Raw genomic sequence first — 26,286 nt, forward strand, 5'->3', positions numbered from 1 at the left:
GATGTATAAATCTTTGTGTGTTCATATGTTTTCACTGTGAAAGTACAAGATACTGTAGTAAGTACATGTTTAACTTTACAAGGAAACTAAGAAATAGTTTTCCAAAAGTGCTTGTGTAATTTCCCATTTTCACCAGAAATGTATGAGGAAGTTTCCAGTTTCTCCTTACTCTCATCAATGTTACTCTTGCTAGGATTTTTTAATTACAGCTATGTTAATGTGTATATAATGACATTTCGTTGTGGTTTCAATTCGCATTGTCCCAATGACTAATGATGCTGACTATTTTTCATCTACTTTTTAGACATTTATATATCCTTTTTTGTGAAATTCTCATTTAAGTATTTTGTCTACTTTTTATCAGGTTGTCCTATTTAAAACTTTAAAAATGTAAGAATTTTAAGAACTCTTTACATATTCTTGAAACATGTTATTTGCCAGATAAATGTAACATAAATATTTTCTCTCCTTTCGTGGTTTGCCTTTTTACTTTTATAATGCTGTCTTTTGCAAACTAATTTTTTTGTTTTTATAAAAGTTTAATGTATTATCATGTATGTTCCTTTTCAAGTTAATTTTTCTAAATAATATGAGGTAAGGACTGAGTTCATTTTTTTAACGTTACTCTCCGGATGTTTCAGCAGTTTTTTTTAAAGAATACCCTTTCCTCATTATATTACCTTAGTACATTTCTCAAAAATCAATTTACCATGTTGATCTATTTCCAGATTCTTTATTTTTAAATTAATCTATATTTATCTTTTCACAAATACCACATATATCTTGACTATGGTAGCATTAGTAAAAATCTTGAAATCCAGTATTATGAATCCTCCAACTTTGTTCTTTCTAAATTGGTTTTTTATTTCATTTGCATTCCCATTTAAATTTTAAAATCAACCTGTCAAAACCGGCTGAGATATTTTAGTCTTTTATTTCTGGTCTTTTTCAATTATATGTCTCTCACTTATTTTTGACTTACTGAAATTGCTAAGACTGCCAATAGGTATCTTGACATTTTTGCCTTGGGGCCACTCTTAGAGGAAAAAAGTTTTTCTCCATTAAGTATATTACCTATATAATTTACATTAAGGTCTTTAATCAGGATAGGGAAATTCCTTCTAATTCCCAGCTAGCCAAAAATTTGTAACTTCAATGAATAGTGATTTGGTCAAGTGCTTTTTTGATGCATCATAATTTTTATATTGCTGGATTTGATATGTAAATATTTTGTTAAAGTTGTTTTATTTATGTTCATGAAAGATATTAACATGTAATGTTTTCTTGAAATGTATTTGTCTGGTTTTGGTATCAGAGGATTACAGATATGATAACATGAGTTGGAATGTATTCACTTCTTATCTATTTTCTGAAATAATTTATGTAGGATTGGCATTCTTTCTTTGTACAAATCTTGTTTTTATTTATTTATTTATTTATTTATTTATTTTTTTGAGAATTTACCAGTGAAAGTCTCTGGGTCTGAGATTTATTAGCAGGAAAGTTTAAATTTTGAATACAATACATTTTGTTAATTAGAAGTAATCAGGATTTCTATTTATATTATTGCCAGTTTTGTAATTTTTATTTTCAAGGGATGTTTCCAGTTCAAATAAGTTGTCAAACATACTAGTATACAGTTTTAAATAATACTATTGTTTTAAAGATTTTGAATTCTGTATTAGCACCTTCCCTGTCATTCCTGATATTTATAATACTTTCTTTTTAAATATTGTAATCAATCTTTCTAACAGGGGATGGTAAGCTACAACTCGTGGGCAAATCTATCTTGCTAACTGTTTTTGTATCATCCACAGACTAAGAATGGCTTTTATAATTTTAAATATTTGAAAAAATACCAAAAGTAGAAAAGCACTTTATAATTCACCAAGATTATGTAAAGTTCAAATTCCAGTGTCAATAAAACTTCCAACAAAGTTTTATTGGAAGACATCTGTGTACATTTATTTACAAACAATAAATGCTTCCTTTTATGCTACATCAACAGAGTTGAGTTTTTGTAACAAAGATCTCATGGCAGTAAGTCCTAAGAAGTATATCATTTAGCCCTTTTCTGAAAATGCTTGCTAATATGAGTTTAGGCTTTTATCAAGTTTATTGATATTTCAAAAAACTGTCATTTACTTTTATTGATTTTTCTCTATTGGACATCTATTTTCTGTTTTACCAGTTTCTGCTATTATCTTTATTATTTCTTCCACATGATATTGAATTAATTTTTCTCTCCTCCATTTTTATCTTTACAAGATGAAATCATTCATTATTGACTTTCTTGTTTTATTATATAAGCATTTAAAACTATAAAAGTTTCTCTGAGCAAAGATAAGCTGTAGTCCACATATTTGAATATGCTGTATTTTCATTTTTATGCAATCTATTTTTAAAAATTGGTGACTTCTCTTTGTTGTGTAAAATGGGAATGTTTAATTCCAAATATTGGGGTATTTTCTACGTATGTTATTGATTATTTATAATATAATCTTGTTGTGGTCAGAGAATATAGTTTATAATATTTCAATATTTTGAAGTCCATTAAGACATTCTTATGGCCCACTATGAAGTTTACCTTGATGACTGTTCTATGTGCACTTAAAATTATATTCTTCAGTTGTTGGTTGGAGTATTCTATAAACATCATTTGTCTAAATATGGCTGACCAATGCATTCTGATTTTTATATATTGATTTGGTGTCTAGTTGAACCATTAATTATGGAGAGACTTGTTTTAAGTCTCTCACTATGATTGTGGATTTGTGTATTTATCACTTTAGTTCTATCAATATTTACTTCATGTATGTTGAAGCTTTATGCTATGGTTTGAATGTGTGCCCTCCAAAATTCAGGTATTGGAACCTAATACCCAATAAGATGGTATTGAGAACTGGCTTTTAAGGGGTCGTGGGGACTTATCCCATCATGAATGAGATTAGGGTTCTTATAGAAGAGGCTTCACACGGCATTCAGTTTTTACTTGCTCTTCCACATTACACTACTTGACGACACACAGTTCCTCCTCTTAAGAGGATTTAGGATGAGAGTACCACCTTGGAAGCAGAGGTCAGCCCTCCCTAGACGACCAAAGTACTAGCACTTTGGTCTTCTACTTGCCAATTTCTAGAACTGTGAGAAATACATTTCTATTATTTATAAATTACCTAGTCTGAGGTATTTTGTTATAGCAGCACAAACAGACTGAGACAATTAAATTATTAGGTGTTTATACATTGGTAATTGTTTTATTCCTGATATTATGATCCTTTTCTTATTAGAAGTGTCTTGTTTCTATCAACAAGGCATCAACAAGATGCCTTGTTTTGAAGCAAGTGCTGCCTGATACGAATATTGTCACTCCAATATTTTCATGCTTAGTATTGGTATTGTATGTAATTTTTCATCCTTTATCTATGTCTTTTTATTTACGTGCATCTCTTAAAGATAAAATGCCATTGGTTCTTGCTTTTAAACTCGGTCAATATATGAATTTTGATTGAAGCTTTTAGTCCATGTGTACATAAATTACGGTATGAGTTTATGTCTATCAGTTTACTATTCATTTTTCTATATATCACATGTTTTTCTTTGTCCATCATTTCCTGCCTTCCTTAGTTTTAATATCTACTTAAATTTCTCTATTTTTGCCTATCTGCAACTTTTTGGATTATTTTTAATGATTTAAGTATTAAAATAATACCATTTAGATTATGCTAATCTATATAGAGTTCATAGTGAAACACATTACATAAAATACCTATCTATCTCTCTATCTATCTCTCTATCTCTCTCTCTATCTCTCTATCTATCTCTCTCTCTATCTATCTATGTATCTATCTCTCTATCTCTCTCTCTATCTATCTCTCTATCTCTCTATCTCTCTCTCTCTCTATCTCTCTCTCTCTATCTCTCTCTCTCTCTCTCTATCTATCTATCTATCTCTCTATCTATCTATCTAGCTCTCTATCTATCTATCTATCTATCTAGATAAGGATATAAATTCACAAATGGTGTTATAGTTTTTGCTTTAAATTGTCATGTCTTTTAAAAAATTATCACATATCTATATATACACATGTACTCTGTTTATGTATACTGTTAATATATGTTATCATTTCTATTCACTACATGTTTAGCATTCCCAGTGCTCTTCACTTATTTGCATAGGTTCAAGTTGCTATATAATATAATTTCCTTTTCAGCTGAAGAACTCGTATTAAACATTTCGCAAAGCAGACCCACTGGCAACAAATACTCCTAAATGTTATTTTTTGCAGGATAGTTTCACTTAATATAGACTTCTTATTTGGTATATTTTCTTTTAGCACTTTGGATATGTCAATCCAATATCTTCTAGCCACCACAGTCTCAGGTTAGAAGTGAGTCATTAATTATATGACTAATTCCCTTTATGTGAATTTTCATTCCTCTGGATGCTTTCAAGATTTACTCTTAATGTTTGGTTTTCTGAAGTACATTTATGATATGTCTTGGAGTATTTGTGAATATCTCGGTTGGGGTATATCAAGTTTCTTCATTATGCAAGTAAATGCTTTACATGAGACTTTGGAGGATTTTGGTCATTAATTGTTTTGACTTTTCTTTTTCTTCATTGTTTCTTTCTCTTAAGAATGTTTTCTTGTTGGTTATTTGTATGTCTTCTTGGGAGAAATGTCTATTCAGCTCTTTTGTTTATTTTGTAATCAAGGTTATTTGAGGTTTGTTTATTTGTTTGTTTGCCATTGAGCTATGAGTTCCAAGAGTTCCTGATATATTTTGGATATTAACTCTATCAGATATATGGTATAAAAATATTTTCTCCCATTCTGTTGATTGCCCTTCAGTTTGTTGATTGTTTCCTTTGTTGTAAAGAAACTTTTAGTCTGATATAACCTTACTTATCTGTTTTTTCCTTTTGTTGCCCATGCTTTTAAAGTCATAGCCAAGAAATCATTACTGAAGCCAATGTCCAGAAGCTTTTTCCTGTTTTTGTTTTTCTTTTCTAGGAGTTTAATGGTTTCTAGTTTATTTAAGTCTTTAATCCATTTTGAGTTGATTGTTGTGTTTGGTATGAGATCAGGGTCCAACTTCATTGTTTCGCATGTATAAAAGTTTTCTCAACATCATTTATTAAAGAGACTATTCTTTCTTCATTGTCTATTCTTGACACCCTTGCCAAAAATCAGTTGACCATATATGTGTAGTTTTATTTCTAGTCTCTCTGTTCCATTGGTCTATATATTTGATTTTATGCCAGTATCATGCTCCATTTTCTTTGCTCAAAATTGCTCTGGATATTTGGTGTCCTTTGTAGCTCCATATAAATTGTAAGATTGTTTTTTCTACTGTAAAAAGTGCCACTAAGATTTGGTAGGAATTACATTAAATCTATAGATTGCTTTGGGTACTGTGAACATTTTAACGATATTAAATTCTTATAATCCATAAGTATGGATGTCTTTTCCACTCATTTGTATCTGCTTTTTTTTTTTTTTTTTTAATCAGTGTTTTATAGTTTTCAGTGCACAAGTCTTTCACCTCCTAGGTTAAGTTTATTCTTAGTTACAAAAGGTAAAAATAGATTACCATATGACCAAGTAGCCTCATTTCTGGATACATAGCCTAAGGAATTTAAGTCAAGATTTTGAAGAGATATTTACATTTCCATGCTAATTATAACATTATTCATAATAATCAAGATGGAAACAACTGAAATATCCATAAATGGATTAAAAAATGTGACATGTATATAAACTAAGTATTTTTATTCAGCATTAAAAAAGAGAAGGAAATTGTGCCATTTTCAACAACTTGGATGAACTCGGAGGACATTAGGTTGAGTGAAATAAGCCAGACACAGAAAGACAAATACTACATGATATCACTTATATGATGAATCTAAAATAATCAAACTCATAGAAGCAGAGAGTGGTAATTGCCAAAGGAAGAAACAAGGAGATATTAGTCAAAGAGTACAAAAAGTTTCTGTTATATGAGATTTATAAGTCCCAGAGATCTACCATACAGCATAGCGCTTACAACTAACAATATTGTATTATACACTTAAAAATTTGCTGAGAGAGTACATCTTGTGTTAAGTGTTCTTATCACAAGAAAACAACAACAATAATAAGTAAGAAGGCAGGAGCAAATTTTGGGAGGCAATAGATAGTCTTATGACATAAATTGTGGTGATGTTTTCCACAGTGCATACTTACATCCAAACTTTTTTAAGTTGCACAGATTGATTACATATACTTCTTTGTCAAAAAAGATAACTATTTAAAAAGATTTTTAAAGAGTGTTAGTTAACTCAATGCAAAATAATATTTGGAAATCCAAGAATAAAATTGGTCCAATATATATAAAAAAAATCTACCAATATAATACTCTAAATTAACAGAACCAAGTAGAAAAAAATAAACTATTGTTACAGTTAATTTCATATCAACTTGACTAGCAAAGGTATGCCCAAATAGCTGTTAAAACTTTATATCTGACTGTATCTGTAAGGGTGTTTCTGTAAGAGGTTAGCATTTAAATAAGTAAGTTGAGTAAAGAAAATCCACTGTCACCAATGTGAGTGGGCACATGTCATGCCTTGGAAGGACTGAATGACAGAGAAAGGGAGAATTCACTCTCTCTCTTCTTGAGCTGGGACATCCCTCTTCTCCTGACCTCAAACATAAGAGCTCCTGGCTCTTGGACTTTTGGACTAGGGAATTTACCCAAGAACTCACCCTCCACCCCCACAAACACACCCATTCCATTCCACCTTTACCCCACCTCCCATTTTCTAGACCTTCTGACCCAGATTGAATTACACCACTGGCTTTCCTAGTTCTCCAGCTTACATATGGCATGTTGCAGAACTTTTGGCCTGCATACTAGCATAAGCCAATGCCCACAATAAATATTCTGTGTTTATATCTGTATCTATGTATGCTACTGGTTCTGTTCCTCTAGAGAATTCTGAGAATACAACCATTTCAAGAAATAATTATTAAGAATTTTAAAACTGTATACAAATTAAATAGATGGAAACTTCATGACTTGGTAAAAGTTATATATTAAAAATCAACAGTAAATATATAACAATTAATAGGGGCACTTTATTAAAGTCAGAGAGAATGCTGACACTATCAATTCTGCTCTTTTTAATTGTATTGGAGGTTCTGTCCAATGTTATAATAAAATACACAATTTGTCTTCTCATAGATATTCACAAGAATAATTTCTACTCACAGGCTTCTGCAATGTGATCTTGTTACTTCCCTCCCAAGAGACAGAGTTTGTCTTTCCACTTCCTCGAATCATCAAAGTCTCTGTGAGTTAATTGACAAATTGAATATGGCATACTCTTCCAACTTGACCTACTATAAAATTTACCTTTGAGATACTTACTCGTAGAATGTACCTGCTATGTTGCTAGATGTTTAAGCTACCTGAAGAAGCTACATATAGAAGGCTATAGCAGACAGATAACAGCTGAAATTCCAGTTGGCAGCCAATATCAACTGTCAGTTATATGAATGAACCACCTTGAATAGCTATCCTGGTGAAGATTCAGATGCCTGCAACACTGGCCAACATTCTAACCATACAAAAGACCAAAATTATAACCACACAAAGACCAAAGACAAAACTCAATCAAATAAGCCAAGTCAACCCAGAGAAATGTAAGACATATTTTATTTTTCTTTAAAGGCCTTAAGTTTTGGAGTGTTCGGTACACAGCAATAGAAACAGGAAGAAAACAAGCAACATGGTGTAAATATTAGAAGAGAAGACAGAATCAACAGGTAGACAAACTATTAATTATTATCTTATTCTGACAGCTAACAGACAATCACTTTAAGAGAGGTCAGCAAGCTTGCAGGATAAAAGAATTAATGACCACAAGTAATAGCATTTCTGGGTTTTTGTTGTTGTTTTAGTTAGAAAGTTTTATTTTCTACTTTTTTGTCAATAGCTTTTGAGGGAACAGATGGTATTTGGTTACATGAATAAATTCTTTAGTGGTGATCTCTGAGATTTCAGTGCACCCATCACCTAAGCAGTGTACCCTGTACCCAATGTGTAGTCATTCATCCCTCACCCACTCCTACCCTTTTACCTGAGTCCCCAAAGTCCATTGTACCATTCCTATGCCTTTGTTTCCTCATAGCTTAGCTCCCACTTATGAGTGAGAATGTACGATGTTTGCTTTTCTATTCCTGAGTTACTTCACCTAGAATAATGTTCTCTAATTCCATCTAGGTTGCTGTGAATGCCACTGTTTCTTTTTATGGCTAAGTAGTACTCTATGATATGTTTGTGTGTGTGTGTGTGTGTGTGTGTGTGTGTGTGTGTACTACATTTTCTTTTTCTACTCATTGACTGATGGGCATTTGGGCTGGCTCTATTTTTTGCAATTATGAATTGTGCTGCTATAAACGTGGGTGCAGGTATCTTTTTCAGGTTATGACTTCCTTTCCTCTGGGTAGATACCCAGGAGTGGGATTGCAGGATCAAATGGTAGATTTACTTTTAGATCTCTATGGAATCTCCATACTGTTTTCCATAGTGGTTGTACTAGCATTTCTTTACAACCAACTATAAAATATAACAAAATGTATGAATTTTCCAGGAATTAACTTACTAAAGAATATACAAGATTTCTATGGATAAAACTTTCAGATTCCAATAAAGGAAACTGATCATGATTTGAATAAGTGAAAAGACATTCCATATTCATGGATGAGATTATAGTGAAATAAAGTTACAAATTTTGCATATTTATCAATAAATTTGATACAAATTAAATTAAATTCTAACTATATTTCAAAAACTCAGTGAACTTACTCTAAAAAGTATGAAGAAGAAAAATTAAAAAATACCAAAGTTGACTTTAAAATAAAAAGAAGGTGAAGCAGGGGGACACACTGTATTATACATGGACATACAGCAAATCTATAGCAATGAATGAGTAGAATTAATGATTCAATGATATGGTTACATACAATTCAATAAAGAAAAGACAATAGATTAATTAAATGGTGTATTAGAGATTTCCGCTACATAACAAATTCCCCCAACATTAGCAACTTAAAACAATAACTATTTATTATCTCACAGTTTCTAAGTGTCTGGAGTTCAGCTACAGCTTAGGTGAATCCTTTCATTAGGGTCTCTCATAGTGCACAAATAAGGTGGAAGTCAGGCCTACAGTCATTTTAATCTACTTCCAAGCTGTCTTACATGGCTGCTGACAAGCCTCAGGTCCTCAGTGGCTGTTGGTTGCATCAGTTTCTTGTCATGTGGCCCTCTTTTTAGCACAGCTTACAACATAGCAGAGGAAAGAGTTTCCCCAGAGGAAAAAGAAAAAACAAGAAGAGAGCAAACGAGACAGAAATCTCAGACTTTTTAGAACCTAACCTCAGAAGTGACAGCACACAACTTTTGCCATGGTTTGCTGGTTGGAAGCAAATTACTAGGTTACAGCCCACTCTTACCGGGAAGGGATTAAACAAAGGAGTAAATACCATAAAGTGTGGATCACTGGAGCCTGTTGTAGAGGCTGACTACCACAGTGGTTTTGATAGACTAGTTCACTCTACAGAGAAGAGTGAAACCAGACCTCCACCTGATACCACATAAAAAGATAAAATTCCAGTGAATTAACAATCTACATGTGAAAGATGTGATAATAAATTTAGTATGAAATATAAAGTTAGAAATTAAAAAGAATTTTTAAACAAAAGTCACAAAACAAAAGCCATAAAGCAAAAACATGAATCCTTTGATTCTATCAAAAATAAAGATTTCTGTAAGACAAAAGACTTGAAGAAAAGCATTAATTACTACATGATGAAATGGGATAAACTTTTTTTAAATCCTAAATTTACAAGGGATTCATATCAAAATTACACTACAAACTTCTCTATTTCAACAACAAAAAAAAATCACAGAATCTCTCCAAAAAAAAAAAAAAAAAAACGAGCAAAAGTTGTGAAGACACAACTCAAAAGGAAGAAACTCAGAGGCTGACAATATAGAAAAAGATGTTCAAATTCATTATTAATCCATGGAATACAAAAGCAAAATGAAATAACATTTTAAATCTCTTAGACTTGTAAAAAATTAAAAAAAAAAAAAAAAAAAAAAAAAAAAAAACCACCTGTGGCTGTAATCCCAGCACTTTGGGAGGCCAAGGCAGGACCATCACAAGATCAGGAGATTGAGACCATCCTGACTAACATGGTGAAACCCCGTCTCTACTAAAAATACAAAAAAAAAAAATTAGCCGGGCGTGGTGTGGGGCGCCTGTAGTCCCAGCTACTAGGGAGGCTGAGGCAGGAGAATGGCTTGAACCTGGGAGGCGGACCTTGCAGTGAGCCGAGATCGTGCCACTGCACTCCAGCCTGGGTGACAGAGCGAGACTCCGTCTCAAACAAACAAACAAACAACCAAAACAAAACCCTGAATAATACAAAAAATGGAAAGGAAGTATGAGTTATAGGAACCTTCTTATAGTAGAGCTAGTGATAGGGCAATCTGGCAATATTTAGCCATGTTAGGTATATTTACAGCCTATTATTGAGCCATTCAGTTTCTAGTTCTTTGCATCCCAAAGACAGTCTCACAAAACTCCTTAAGGGGCATTTGTAAAAAGACATTTATTGCAGAATTATGTGACTTGGCAGGTAGTTGGAGGGAATCTGGACACTCCTTACTGGTAGAGAAAATAGGCATAATATGAAATATAAACTCTATTGAGTAATATGCAAGGGTAAGATAAAAGAGAGTAGATACTCTACATAGCCACACTGAGGAATCTTAAGAATGTAGTACTAACTGGAAAAAAGAACAGAATGAAATATCTAACATAATACTTTTTAATATGTTAAAAACTGATAAACACCAGAAAGCATTTTTTTTTACAAGAACACTTACAAACACAAATTAAACAAATTAGAATTATTGCCTAAGGGAGGGAAGTCAAAAGAAAATGTAAAATGATATACGGTAATGACCCTGCAAGCACTAATTGTACATCCATCCTTAAGATAGTTAAGTATTGGAGAAAATAGGCAGCCTATAGCAGGCTGGTGGTGGTTGCCTCAAAGCAATGAAATAAAAATTTCATGTGAAAAGTGTCTGTGGATATAGGTAAACTTATTTACAACACAGTGATAAATTAATAGGGCACTGTGAGGAGGTTTGGGAGGACGGAGAGAGGCAGGAAGTTGAGGTAGGAGAAAGGCACCACTGAGAATTTGAAAAATACAGTACATGTGGGAATCAATTTGATGCCTGCAAGAAATCACATTTTTGGTGATGATCACGGAAAAAAAGATGTTAGCCCTGATGAATTGGATCTTAACAGTTTCCTGAAGATAGGAAACAACTCAAATTCATCGAATTCAGCCCTAGGCTAGAATAAAAGAAGACTCTAATGTGACGTCAGACATTTCTCTTAGCCTTTAGTGAGAGGTTCAGTAAAATCAGAGAAGCGGGAGAGCCTAAGCTTTGTGGTCCACAGGTAGAGGTGGGAGATGGTGGCAGCATTCCCTCCGGAAGGTAGCATACTGCTGCAAAATGGGATGTGGTTCCCACATGGGCATGCCTCATCAAGTTGCAACCAATGAGCACAGATGAACAACACCACAATCTAAAATATAAACCTTACAGCGAAAGGCACAACATCTGCTGTGTTCATTACTCTATTCACAAAACCTAGGAGAATTAATAGAATAAGTACTTACTAGATGAATGAATTAGATAAAAAAGAAAAAACTGGAAACATCTTAACCAACAAAAGGAGATTAGTCAAACACATTATGGTATATATTTATTATGGAATTTGATTAAAGGAAAATTATAACTTGTAAGTATGAGTAATATGAATAATACTTATATAATAAAATATTAAGACAGATTACAAACATAACTTTCTGAGCCTATTTTGATAAGTAAATACATATGCATTAAAAATTTGGAAAGAATGCACACTAAAATATTAACTATACTTATTACTGGATGTTATTAGCAATGTTTTCTTTTTGCTAATATACATTCCTGAATTTTTCAACAGCTAATGTGGATTATGGTGAAATTTTAAAACTACAAAAATTTAAATAGATTTTGAGAATTGATACCTGAAATGGGAATAAATCAGTTAAAAAAAATCATCTATACTAAGGATTTATATTTAATTTTTATTATTCCAGTTAAATAGGTATAAAATATATTAATAGTCCTCTCCTAATTTGCAAGTCTTGATCATGTTTACTTGGTTAACAGCTCCAAAGCACCTTGAGGGCGGTGATCATGTTTTTCTACTATCCTGAGAAGTTAGTTGTTCAATAAATGTCTGTTGAGCTAAGTAACTCTTTTATAACATCCTCTAATTAATTGCTATATTGTCCAGAATTTTCTCAAAATGCTAATCAAACATTTTGTATAATACTGATTTAAAGGTTTTTTTCACTTTTTCTGAAAGTTTTTAATTTAGTTGCAATTTATCTGCAGTTTTTAATTTAGCTTGCAATTTATTTATTTATTTATTTAATTTATTTTTATTTTTATTTATTTATTTATTTATTTTTGAAATGTAGTCTCACTCTGCTGCCCAGGCTGGAGTGCAGTGTGGCGATCTCGGCTCATTGCAACCTCTCCCACACGGGTTCAATTTTTGTATTTTTAGTAGAGACTGGGTTTCACCATCTTAGCCAGGCTGGTCGTGAACTCCTGACATCATGATCCACCCGCCTCGGCCTCCCAAAGTGCTGGGATTACAGGCGTAAGCTACCGCGCCCAGCCAGTTGTAATTTTTTTTAACAGAAGCTAAAAGCTGTAGTATAATCTGTGGTTCTTTTTCCATTTGGGTGTTTTCTATCACCTTTCTACTTACAAAGTGACCACAATAACGTTCTAGTCAACAGTCATTTTTTTCTTTGTTTCTATAAAATAAAATTTTGTATTTAAAATTTCAATATACCTGGCGTTTATTTATTTTGTTTTATTTTCATTAAAAGGAAGCTTTGGTTTTATTATTTTCATTTTACTCTAGACACAGACATTTACTAAGTCTCAATTCTTGTTCAGAAAACTCTGATTATTCTGACCTATTTATGCTCCCAGATGCATTCTTAGAATTATCATTTATAAAGTCATGTTTATGCTTTCACTGAGGCTGTACCAAAGCTATAATGAAAGTTGGGAACATCTGACATCTTTAGAATATGATAGTCTTTATATTCAGAAAATATAGTCTGCCTCTCTGTTTATTTCAATATTCTCCCAATAAACCTCAGCAGTTTTTTGCATCATTTGTAGCTTTGTAATTTATTCCTAAATATTTACTAAATGTTTACTTTATCGTAAATTGGATTCTTTTTGTATTGTTTTCCCCATATACTTTCAATTTGATTTTTTATTATTTCCTTTTGGCATATTGTTTTAATGCTTTCCTGAATATGTTAGGTAAAGGCTTAGTTCATTTTTTTTTTGTTATTATTATTCTTTACTTCTGTATAAATTGTGGAATTTTGAGTGATAAATTGTTTACTAAGTGCTATTTTGGCAGCATTCCATACTTTTAAAACATATTGTATGTATATTTTCATTACATTTTCTTGCTCTGGGTTCCTTCCCTGACCTAGGCACTTTTTAAAAACACTTTTAAAAAGTTTTTATGGATTTGACTAATTTTAATTCCATTTTTATTATTTGTTTCTATTTTTAATGTATTGTAGCCTAAAATGTAACCCGTAGGATATCAGCTTTTAAAAATCGCTTGAATACATTTTCATTCCAGCGTGTGATCCTTTTGAAAAGGGTTTGAGTACACTTGAAAAGCAAGTGCATTTCCATATCCTGCTTCTATGCTCTCTACAAATAATAGTTAATTCTATTTTACTAATCATGTTATTCAATTAGAATTCTGATAATTAATTCTTTGTCTCTTTGTTATCAGTCTAATTAGGATAATCTTAATATGGCAATTTCACTTATTTTTTCTCTCTTGGATCTATTATTGAAGAACTGATAGTCAGTCCTTTACTGTCTAACCAGTAGCATATAAGCCAGATAATAATATGACTTATCATACAAACTGGGAACATTCTGATAGTGAAAAGAGATGCTATAAATTATGCTGGACCAACAGTTGTAAACCAGGACTCTGAGCCAATCCAAGATAACTTTACTCTATCTGAGCGTAATCTGGTATGAGACCTCCAATCACTACGGATGTTCTACACTAGCCTAAATGGTGTTTGGCTAGTCAATCAGGTCATATCTTGGAGGGTTTAAATGTAAACTACTCAGAGAAAAACATAACAGAAAGATGAAGAGAAAAAGAGATACATATTGAGAAAAGACACTAATCAGACATCTTGAAGCAAAAGAAGTTACATTCAAGAAAACGCAATACCTGTAATGCCAGCACTTTGGGAGGCCAAGGCAAGAGGATCACCTGAGGTCAGGAGTTTGAGACCAGCCTGACCAATATGGTGAAACCCCGTCTCTACTAAAAATAAAAACATAAGCCAGATGTGGTGCCATGTGCCTGTAGCCCCAGCTACTAGGAGGCTGAGGCAGGAGAATTGCTTGAACCCAGGAGGTGGAGGTTGCGGTGAGCCGAGATCATGCCACTGCACTCCAGCCTGGGCGACAAAGCAAGATTCTGTCTAAAAAAAAAAAAAGAAGAAGAAAGAAAAAAGAAAAAGAAATATCAATGAAGAGGAGTGGGGAGAGAAGACATTTCTTTGGTGACAAAAGGAAATGTACAATAGGAGAAGAGAAGGCTGTGAAAATGCTCACAAGAAATTGTGGACTTACAGCGTAGGGAGCAGCAACGTCGGGGAGATGTCACCTAGAATTAATATTAAATAACTAGCTGTCTTTGCTTCCTAAACTATGTTCCAGTTTCACAAAACAGGCTATATAGCTACTGAGACATTTTCTGTTTCTCTATATTTCTCTACTCATTTAATAGATCATTGGTTGCATTAGCATGAATGTGTATCTGTGACTTGAAAGTTGAAAAAGTTTCACAAAGTTCTATATCTGTACAGGCTTAACATATAAGAGATGTCCAGTGAACGCCAGTTGCACGCGTTAATATGTATTTCACACCTACCAAAGGTGATAACACTGTTTGCTCTTGGATGAAGGAGTTGTGGGTGGTTTTTGTTTTCTTCTTTTGCTTATCTCTATTTTCTAAATTCCTTATAATGACTAATGAAGAGAGAAAAAAATAAAGTTATCAAGATCAATAGGTGATTTGATAAGTTTGGGTATTTGGAGAAATTCTCAAACTTAATAGCCGAAAGAATTTTAGGAAAAGGAAGGAGTAATATTCAGAAAGTAAAGTTATCAAGAGGCAAGCCATGAAAATCACACTACCACATCATTTACTAGAGATGTAACAGTTAGACCTACCTTCACTTACTTCCTGCTTTGGTACAATGAAGGCGACAGAAATATTTTCCCTATGGAATTTCTATGTGTATTAAATAAGATAATGTTAAGTGAAGTACTTAGACCAGTGCCAGGCATGACATAAGTGCTCAAGGTACTGGCTATGAACTAGGGGCTTAGAGAGCTATAGAGGAAATAGCAGCATCAACGACGACGACAACAATAACAACAAAATAAAGAAGTGGCATAAATATAGAAGAGCAATTATCAAACAGGAGCTGCCTTCCTTCGCTCCATTAAATCTTGGTCCTCAGCATGACTGTGACTGTTCTGAAAACCCACAGGACATGTTTCAGTTCACAAAGAGGTCTTCCTTCTTAAATGCTTCACCTCCCTCTTTCAGATCGTCCAGGCTACAGAGATCCTGCACTGCCCTGCTCTGCCCCATGGTGCCAGCCAGATGTCAGGCTCCTTGAGATTTATCATTTGCCACATACAAAGAAGCAAAAGGTTGCTGGTTTCAGAATTATAACATTTCATTAGAACAACACAGAAAGTTTCCCCATGTGGTTGGTATGTGTCATTTTCTTTCTTTTTTAGCAACAAACCAAATGGAAAAATGTATGAGAAAATACGCTAGAAAAGAATTTTAAAAAGGAAAAAGTATCTTGTGTATGTGAATATACAGAGTTTGGGAGCAAGAGGTGTAGTAATAATTGGGAAAATTAGATGAATATTAGCATCAATTTTTGTTATTTTTATTTATATTTCTTTTATAAGTATTATGCTGTTAATGCTAGCACTTTAGAGGCTACCCCTTAAAGCCTGCCTATAAACAGATAACATCTGTTTTCCTGAAATTCCTTAGACTTAACTCCTCAAAGATACAGCCCATACATCTCAATATTCCCTTGCACATAGTAGGTGCTCATTACATGGCAATTAAACAAACATGGGAGAGAATAAACACACACTATAGATCCAGTCTACAAAATATTATATGACCTATAAAGGAATCAAAAGTCTTTAAGATGCTTCAGGGAACTGCAGAGCTGTAATATATCTGGGCCCACAATAAAAGCTGATTGCAGAAGGTAAGTATTTAGCAAACTAGATTTATTGGTGCTGTCAGGGCCTCTAAATTTCTTGCTCTTAAATCTAATATGTCACTCTAAAGCTCCTAACGGGGGCCTTTCATTTTCTTACGTGTTTATTTAGTTCCAAATTCCCAAACCAGAGGCAACACATTAACAACTGCAAAACAAACCAAACCAAAATATTATTATCTCAAATTTTATTTAGGGTATTGCTCTAGGCTCAAATTAATTCTGCTATCTCATAAACCTTACATGTATCAGCTCCCTTTAATAACTGACTAACTTGAGTCAGTGTCTATCATTTAACCAAAATTATAAAGAACTTACATTATGCCAAGAACCATCTTAGACATTTTGGATTAAAAGCTAATTCAGCCAGCTTCTTACATTTCTGGTTTTCTTTTACATTGTAGGAGCTTAGCTGCTTGGTTCAGGATTGCTACTTCAAATAATCTGGCTCTTGTAGCTTCAGTAATGCTAACTCTTATAATCAGTGAACTGCATATCATTGGTGGCTTAATCCAGAAGAAATTTATTTCTTTCTCACATGATGTTTTTGATCAGTAGTTGACTCTCTCCTGTCATGTGCCAAGGCTCCCTTCCTCTCAGGCTCTACCGTATTCAACTTGGATCTTAAAAAGTCACACTTGAGATCATCTCTATTCTTTTCATGCTGAAGTGGAAAAAACATGGAAGATTGTGCATGGGAGACTTTAGTGCTTGCCTGAATGTGGTGCACATAACTTCTATTTACATTGCTCTATCTAGAAATCAGTCACATGTCCACACCTACCTTCAAAGAAAGATCTAAGCTGTGTGCCCAGGAATAAGAGTCAATGACTTTGCTTAAATAGCTATCCATGCTTTGACATGACATAGCTCTCAACTCTGTATACTGCAACTAGACAAGAGACACCACATTGCTACGACCCACCCAGACATCTGGGATACAACCTGTCAGCTGGGCTCATAGAGCCTCCACCTCCCCCTACCTTCATGTATCCCTAGGCCAAGATAACTTTCCTTAGGTGTTTTCCAATATTTCGTTATACAAACTATGCATGTGTGATAGGCAACCCTTAAGATGACTCACAGTGATTCTCACCTTTTACTATGCATGCTCTGTGCAATCCTTCCGCCTTGAATATGTGCTGGACCTAATAATGAACTTCAACCAAAAAAAGAAAAAGAAAAAAAGAAGTAGACGTGATGTTATGTCACTTCCAGAAATAAGTTATAAAATGACTGATTTTCTTGATCACCTACTTGCTGTCATGTTCTGAAGGAAGTCAGCTCCCACACCATGTGCTGCCCAAGGGTAAACATACTTGTCAAGGAACTAAGGAAGGTCCCTTGCCAACTGTCAGTGAGAAACTGAGGATCTCAACAGTCAGTGAGGAACTGAATCTTTCCAACAACCACATGTGCAAACTTGGAAGCAGATCCTTCCCTAACTGTGCCATCAGATCAGACCACAGCCCCAACTCTGACACCTTTACTGAAACCTCACTCATAAGAAACCTTCAACTGGAGCCTGCATGCAGATTCATTATCCACAGAAACTGGGAAATTATTTTTTGTTGCTTTCAGCCACTAAGTTTGGGGGTAATTCATTACACAATAATTAATAAATATGTGACTTATTGCCAATAGGGTTTCCCTCTTCCCTTAGCTGTTCTCGCAAAACACCTATATTCAGATTCCTCCACGATTCTGTTTCTGCACAGTATACTCTCATACATGGTCTGAGAATGCCACATATACATATTTTATGAACAAATATATTGATAGTAAATTATATACAAATGCATGCATATAATTTCAAAAGTCCCATTTTTATACAACTTTTTTTATGTTCTTTTTAACACAGCAAAATTTTTACTGTACAAATTTGATCTGTCTTTTTGAAACTTAAAATCTTCACAGTTACCTTTTGTCTAATATTTGGTTGTTAAAAATACAATTACGTTATGATACATTAAACTAATCATAGAATATATATGAGAAATATATTGCCTAATTTAGGTTTAGTGAAAAGAAGAACCAAACAATACATAGCCAAATTATTGAGGACAATAATCTTAATGTATTCATAATTGTATCACCTATAACTTCTAGCATAAAGCATAGCACATTTTCTTTTTGGAGCAAATAATAAAACTTGTTCTACTTTAAGGTAGATTTTCTCACAGATTCTAACAAATTCTTGATGTGAAAAGAACAAAAGTTTTAGAGCCATGCTTTTTCATCTGGAAAATATAGAAGTCAGTGTTTATTCTTTTATCACTGTAAGGGCGCTGTGAAAAATAATATGATAAAATGTTGAAAACAAAACTTTGGAGCAATATCTTCAGGACTTTTTTTAATTTAAAACTTCAGGAGAGTTGATATTTCCTAAAAGGCAGCCTTACACACTTTAAAGAACCTGGGCTTTGAAATCAGAATATGTCATCCCCACTCTGGCATTTACCTATGATTTCCAAAAAGCAGCTTAACTTCTTTGAACTGGTTTCTCCATCTGTAAAATGGAGATTGTACTGTACCAAAATAGCTTATAGTGATGTTGTGAAGCTCCATACACACACACACACACACACACACACACACATATATAATATATATTTTTTATATGCCATTATTTTATAAACTATAAAACACTATGTAAATGTTAATTATAATCATTATGATTCAACACAAGTGTTCCTGTATAGGCAGATATATAAGCTCATATTTTCACATTATTTCATTTTTCCAGTTAATAAGAATAATAATGAACATTTGTGCATGATGGCACATGCCTGTAGTCCCAGCTACTTGGGAGTCTGAGGCAGAAGTTCTAGCTCAGCCTGGGCAATATAGCAAGACCCTGTCTCTAAAAAATAAATAAATAAATAATAAAAAATAGTAATAATGAACAAAGAAATCTTCTAAGGGCTAGATACTATCCTAAAATGTTTATATGTATTAACTTTACAATTTAAAAGTTTGAGGAAGAGAGATGTCAAATAACTACCCAAAGCTACACAGCTAAAAATTATTGACAGAGCCCAGAACTGAACCCTGGAAATCAGCCTCTAGAGTCTGCCCTTAGTGATGGCACAATATCACATTCCAAATAAATTTTATTATATTTGCAGACATGTGTTCATACATACATACAAATACACACAATATTTTTTTCAACTACAGTCCATATGATATGCAGATGATCTTAGGGTTTTTTTGTTATTTTCTCTCTTCTGGGATACTATATTACACTGAGTAGTCATGTTTCCTTAGGCCCTTCTGGCTGTGACAGTTTCTCAGACTTTCTGTATTTTTATGACTTTGACAGTTTTGAGGATTACTGGTCAGGTGTCTTGTAGATATACTTTAATTGGGATTTATCTTATTTTTTTCTCATTATTGGGCAGGGGTAATGTGTTTTTTGGAGGAAGAGCACAGAAGTAAATGACTATTCTCATCACATAATATCAAGGGCATATACTATCAATATGACATACCACTGTTGATGTCAACCTTGATTATTTGGCTTCAGATACAATTTTTCAAGTTTCTCCACTGTGAAGTTAATTTTTTATCCAGTTCCCATACTGAATTCTTTGGGAGAAAGTCACTATGCTTAGCCTCCACTTAAGAACTGGGAAAATAGCCTCTATCTTCTAAAGCATTGAGTACCTACATTAATTATTTGAAAATCACAGGAGATTTGCCTATTCTTCCAAATGTATTTATTTGTCCAATCTTTTATTTAGGCAGCATAAGACTTATGGATTTTTATTTTGTACTTTGGATTATAATCCAATACTATATCAATGTTGTTGCCCAGACTGTTTTACCACTGGCCACGGGGAACTCTTTTGGTGGCATCTGTGTACTTTTGACATACAGCCATCATTGGGGAGGTTGTTTGATTTGCTTGGTTTGAATACATTTTTACTTTCTGGCACAATATGTTTTAGAATTCCATTAAGATAATAATATCCCCTGCAAGCTTTTATTTTGAATCCTGGCTTATACCAGAAAGGAAGTAGGAAAGTATCAGCCTAACCACTTCAACTCCTGTCTGGTCTTGTCTAGAAGGATCTCATAGGCTAATACTTTCATTTTTAGGGCAATTGTTTGGGGTCATAAGCTCCCTTTAGAATCTGACTTTAAAAAATATAAACAAAAAAAGCCAAAAACCTGTGATCCCCAGAAAATGCTTATAAGCACTCATTCATTAGATGTGCGTGAGTACTTCTGGTTTCACAAACCAACTGAGGCTTACCCATGCACACTGCATTAGGGCTGGCGCCTCTGATCTCAGAGGAAACATGCAAGCAAGCATCTATTCTGGAGAAGCCCTTATCAATCTCAGAAGTAGGAGAAATAATCAGCTTCTATTTATAATCTTAGACTTTTAGGGCTAAGAACCATGAAGGATCATGGCAGTACATTTCTATAGATGAAAAAGCGAGCCTTGTAGAAATAAACTGACCTGCCTAGTACACTCTGTACCCACATGGCCAGCTTTGGCTTCTCTTCTGATCCCAAGACCATGGCTAGTTCCATCCACTGTGTTATTGAAGGAGGGTTTGACATTTCTGAATTTAGGGTAACATAACATTTAATCTTTATGCTTTTTGACAAACTGCTGAATGAAAGGTTCCTTCAAATTCATACTATTATTTACCAACATCTTTCTCCCAAATCACTTCAAATGGGAAACTACAGGACAAAATAAACCACCATCCTTAGAAAGGCAGAAAACCCTGTTCTGAGGATCTGCAGTTCTCCCTGGCATTTGCATTCCCTTGCTTCCCTAGTTTCACTCTCCCCTGTCATTATATAGTTTCCTTTCTCTCAGAAGTTCAAAGAGTTGGAACAGCTCAGAAGGAAATGAGGGTCTGAACATAGGTTCTCTGGGGAAGCACTTAAGAAAATAAGCCTCATATTCCTTTTTAAGTCATATCCCTCTCATTTTCCATGGTGAAGATAAACTCCAGTCTGGGATTTGGAAATCTATATTGTTGTCACTGGAGCTGGAACTAGAGAAGCCAGGCTGGCTGCCCTAGGACTGGGGGAGAAGGAGTACCTAATGGATTTATCTTCAACCACTTCCTTGAGGTGTCCTGCCATTTCAAATCTAAAACCTCCTTAGAATAACATAATTAATTAACAAGACTATTTGGAAAGAAAAGTTCTTTGAAGAGCAGTCCCAACACGATCACCCCTCCCCAAAAAAAAAGCATTGCAGAGATGTTCTTATATGTACCCTTCAACTAACAGATAAGAATGGAAATGTCCATGTACTTGAATGCATAGAGCTATTTGGACCTATTCTAATATGCTCTTCAATGAGATTTACCTGCATATAGCAGTAGAGAAATGGGATGAAAAGCATGAATATGTTGCACATTCAGTGTCAAGAATTTTATCCAAAATAAGAATGTGGAATTCCCCAGCTCCCTGTTATGAAATGCAATTCAGCATGTCTGTGGGCAAGAGTTAAGGCCAGCTCTCAACTACCACTCTCATCTCCTCCTTCCAGTTAATTAACTTGGGCGTCCAAGGTCCAAAGTTGTCCCCAGTCATTGAAGGATATAAATGGTGCCCTTCCAGCTTACAGTGAAACTAGCAAGCAGGGAACCACAGCACAAATGTAGATTTAACACAACTAATCTGCAACTGTCACTTTATTTCAAATTAAAACATTGAAGAAAAACAGCCTGCCTTCATGAAGTAGAAACGTAAAGCTATAGTTAACATTAAGGAAGTCGCATGGAAATTATTTGCCTTTTTCATGAGAGTAAATAATAGAAAAGACAGGATGTGTACCCAAAAGCACAGCACTTTTTATCCGATAAGGATCACTGCAAGCACCTAAACCCAGACAACAAATCACCTAAACCCAGAAAATAAATCACTTATCCCTTCAAAAGCAGGTTCATTTGAGTAAAAATTAGAGAAGATGGTCATTTTAAGAAGTTTTTCAAAAAAGAAAACAGGCTGAGGTGTCTTTCTAGGTTATTAACAAATCGAAATTGAGCCACAAAGAAAAAGGGAGATGCTATTCAATAGTTTTTGGTAATGTAATCCAAAAAAATCAACTAATAAATTAAGATTCCAACATCTTCCAGGAAGTAGGTGAAATTCAAGGTCTTCAACCGAAGCTGGAATATTGACATGTTAAAATCATGTTCTTCCCAATGTACTCCGAGGGTCTTCATAGACAGCTGCATCAGAATGACATGAGGAGTGAGGAAATGATGGGGGACTGCATATAATACAGATTTCTGGATCCAACTGCAGATCAATTGAATGTGAATCTCCAAGTGATTCTGCTACACCCTGAAGGGGGAAAGTCTCTGCCTTCGAAACAATGCAATGTAGGGGAAAATGCCTTTTCAACTGATAGTGTACATTCTTAGACAAAATTGGTTTTGAATTTATGATATGATATAGTTCAATTTGATCAGCCACTACACATCATAAATTTTTAAAACAAAATGATTTTCGTTAAGGCAAGCAACCACTGTGATAGTTGAGCAGTTTTATATCTGGAGACTTCAGAATATTCTTACAAAATAGGAAATTAGACTCTTGGCAAAATGCTCAGTTAAAGGTTTTTGTTTTGTGTTTAATTTTATAAGTATACATCTACCTAAAATATAGGAAAGTTTCAGAGTAGGTTACACAACTTATTCCTTAATTAGCTTTCTACATCCCTTTCCAGAAAATATCCTTAAATGCACATTGGCTTAGAGTTGAGTTTTATTGTTTCCCCAAACTTGAATGTGATTGAAAATTGTTTCACAAGTTGCTGTTTTTAGTTTTCAAATTTCCAAGAAGGTGTAATGACTAACAACACATATTCCATGCATTCTAGCCATACTGATCTTTTAAAATTGCTCTTTGGCATTTTTGATCCAGGCAATAAGTAAAATGTTTATCAGGCAGTGAATGAAAATTAAAGGACCTGTGAAAGTATAAACAAATCTTGTTATAATTATCACTAGGTTCTGAATCATTAAAACATATTTGTAGAAGCAAAATATTATGTGTTCCAAAACCCACCGCTCACAGATCAACAGCATGTCTTAGAAAGAGTGCCAAGAGCCATGGACCCAATCTGAACTGAGCATGAGCTGAGTTCAAGATGCAGAAACCAAGATGCAGAAACCAAGGTAAGAAACTATGTCTGTTCTTTGTATCTTAAGCAGGCAAAAGAAATGTATTTTATGGGCGTTCACGCTTTATTTGAAGATTATCATAAACTGAGAATTTCATATTGTAAAACCTCGAAACAGTAAACCTCTAATACAGCCTGTCATGCATTTCACAGCCTTCCATGAAATGGGGTTGTCTGAATTTCTCCCGCAGAGTTGAAAGTATTAAACTGAAAGTTAAAATTCCACATTTTGGAATTAAGCATCATTTTGCAATGAGCAAAGCCCTCCTAGACAAAACTTATTCACATTGATCCTGTCAATACATTTTCCTTGTTTTTTTTTAAAGTATTGATTTTAATAACTATTATATTTAAATACACTATTAGTAAATTTCAGGGTACATTAGATTTACTGCAGCTTTGGGGCAAACTTTGCTTATCAAGTGTAATAGTGAGTATTCAGTATAACCAGACACATGTGCTGTTACATATAGTTGTGTTAGCATTTAACTGATCTACGGAAACAATAAAATGGGTTTGGTAATCAAGTAGCGTGAGAGCTCATTAGAGAGACCTCACAGAGAAGCACCCTACCTAAAAGGGGGTGTCACATGCCTTCCATTTATTAACTAGAGTCATTTTTTAGCTTCTGCTTAGGAGACTATGCTTCTAATTTGCTTAATTGCCACTGAACAAGACAGCTGAAAAGTGCACATGGAGAATTAAAAAAAAAAAAAAAAAGTCCCTGATAACACATGAAGTAAATTAATCCCCTCCTGAACAAATAAATCAAAAATTTAAAGATACTGAATGTAGACAAAGCCAATCCAAGGAGAAATTTCACTGTCAGAAATGTGAGGAAGTAAAAAAGAGCTGTGTATTCTCCACACAAAGCAACTCCACATTGGATAGATAAAATGACGGGATAAGAGGGTTTTGTGGGAGCTCTGCCCTTGTGAAGTTATCTAATGGGATAAAATCCTTAACAAAGAATTAAAACAAAGATGGCAGGCTTTAACTGAAAACTTGATCAATTAGCACAGAGGCCATAAGATAGAGGCAGCAGAGCATAAAATTTGATTAAATAGAACCATACATCCTGCTTTATTCCCAGCCATGTGGTGAAACAGATGACCTTGGGGGGGAAAAAAAAGATGTTTGTTGAGGATGAAATAAAGTTCTTATGAGAAGTTTTGTGTATAAGAAGACTTTAAATTAAAATTCACATTTATATTCAAAGGAGAAATCACAGAGAAGTAAGTTTAGATAATTGACATATAATCCAAATTTATGACACTGTATCAGGACAGATGGGATGCAGAAAATAATTTTATTTCATAAATGTGAAGAACTGAACATATAATGGTTTGCTGACTACTCAAATTTTCTCGCTCATTTTGGCCCTATTTTCACTCATTCTGTAATGACAGAATGAAACAGATCCAAATTACAGACTTGAGCCCAGTTAGAACAAAAGTATGTGATAAATCTCTCCGGAGAAGCCACTCTGTTGTGGTGCTCAGCTTATTCTTTCAGAAGAAGGTGATGAGGAAGAAGAACTAGAAGAAACCTGGAATATTCTTCCATACTTGCTGCAATTTAGAATAAATTGTGTTCTGTGTTCTGTTCATTGACTGTCAGGAATAATAGCAAAAGTAGGCATGAAAACTTTTATATCCAAATAGGAAATAATTAATATTGAGACCATGTAACAATTTTTCCATCATTTTTTCCTCAGCTAGTTATGGCTGAGTGTTCCTTCCCCTTTTCATGATTTATTTATTCACCTTATTTCATTTCTAATTTCATCTTGCTTTTTTTACTTTCATGTAATGTCCTCCCACCACCTCCCCCAGTGCTTGTATACTTGAAGACCAGAGTTAGATTTTGCTGCTGCCTCCAGGTAAAATGCACACTTATTACTAGGAAATAAGTGACACGAGAAGGGACTCCAGGAAAAAATAAGAAAACCATTAAGTCGATAGAAACAGGATATATTTGAGGAGAAAGCAGCAACTTTTTACTTCAAAAACTACCAATAAAAGCACTGCTGCAAAAAAAAATCTGTTTATTACAAAGCTAAAGATGTTCAATGTAAATGGAGAGTAAGAAGGCTTGCCCTTCTGGTCTGCAGAGAAGACAGAGACTAAATGAAAAATCAGTGGTGTTCTTTTCTCCATAAAAGCACCCCTCTTCACCCATGTACTCACACGCACAAGAGGCTATGGAAGTGGCAGAGACTCATGGAAGCTATCATTAAGGGAGACAATGATTCTGCCAGTCAATATTAAAATGTATCTGCAGGCTCAGATCAGCATACTCTGCTCTTAAGCCCATTACTGTTTCCAAAACAAAAAAAATGCATCTTCTTTCTCCTCTCATTTCAACTGCCTTCAGTCTTTACTTCTGTGATTCCATCCACAGCCCATTCTTTCCTCATGACTTTTCCTGTATACAAATGTTAAAGCAAGAGGACAGAACAGCCTACACCACCCAGACTATACCCCACCTCCAAATATTACACTAAGTACTAGATTAGAATATTGAGTGAGGAACCTCACATTTTAGCAGCTCATGCTCCTGTGTAATGAGGATACACACCAAAATCTACAAGTC

The sequence above is a fragment of the Rhinopithecus roxellana genome, chromosome 1 (genome assembly GCF_007565055.1).
Source record: "Rhinopithecus roxellana isolate Shanxi Qingling chromosome 1, ASM756505v1, whole genome shotgun sequence".
Taxonomy (NCBI): Eukaryota; Metazoa; Chordata; class Mammalia; order Primates; family Cercopithecidae; genus Rhinopithecus; species Rhinopithecus roxellana.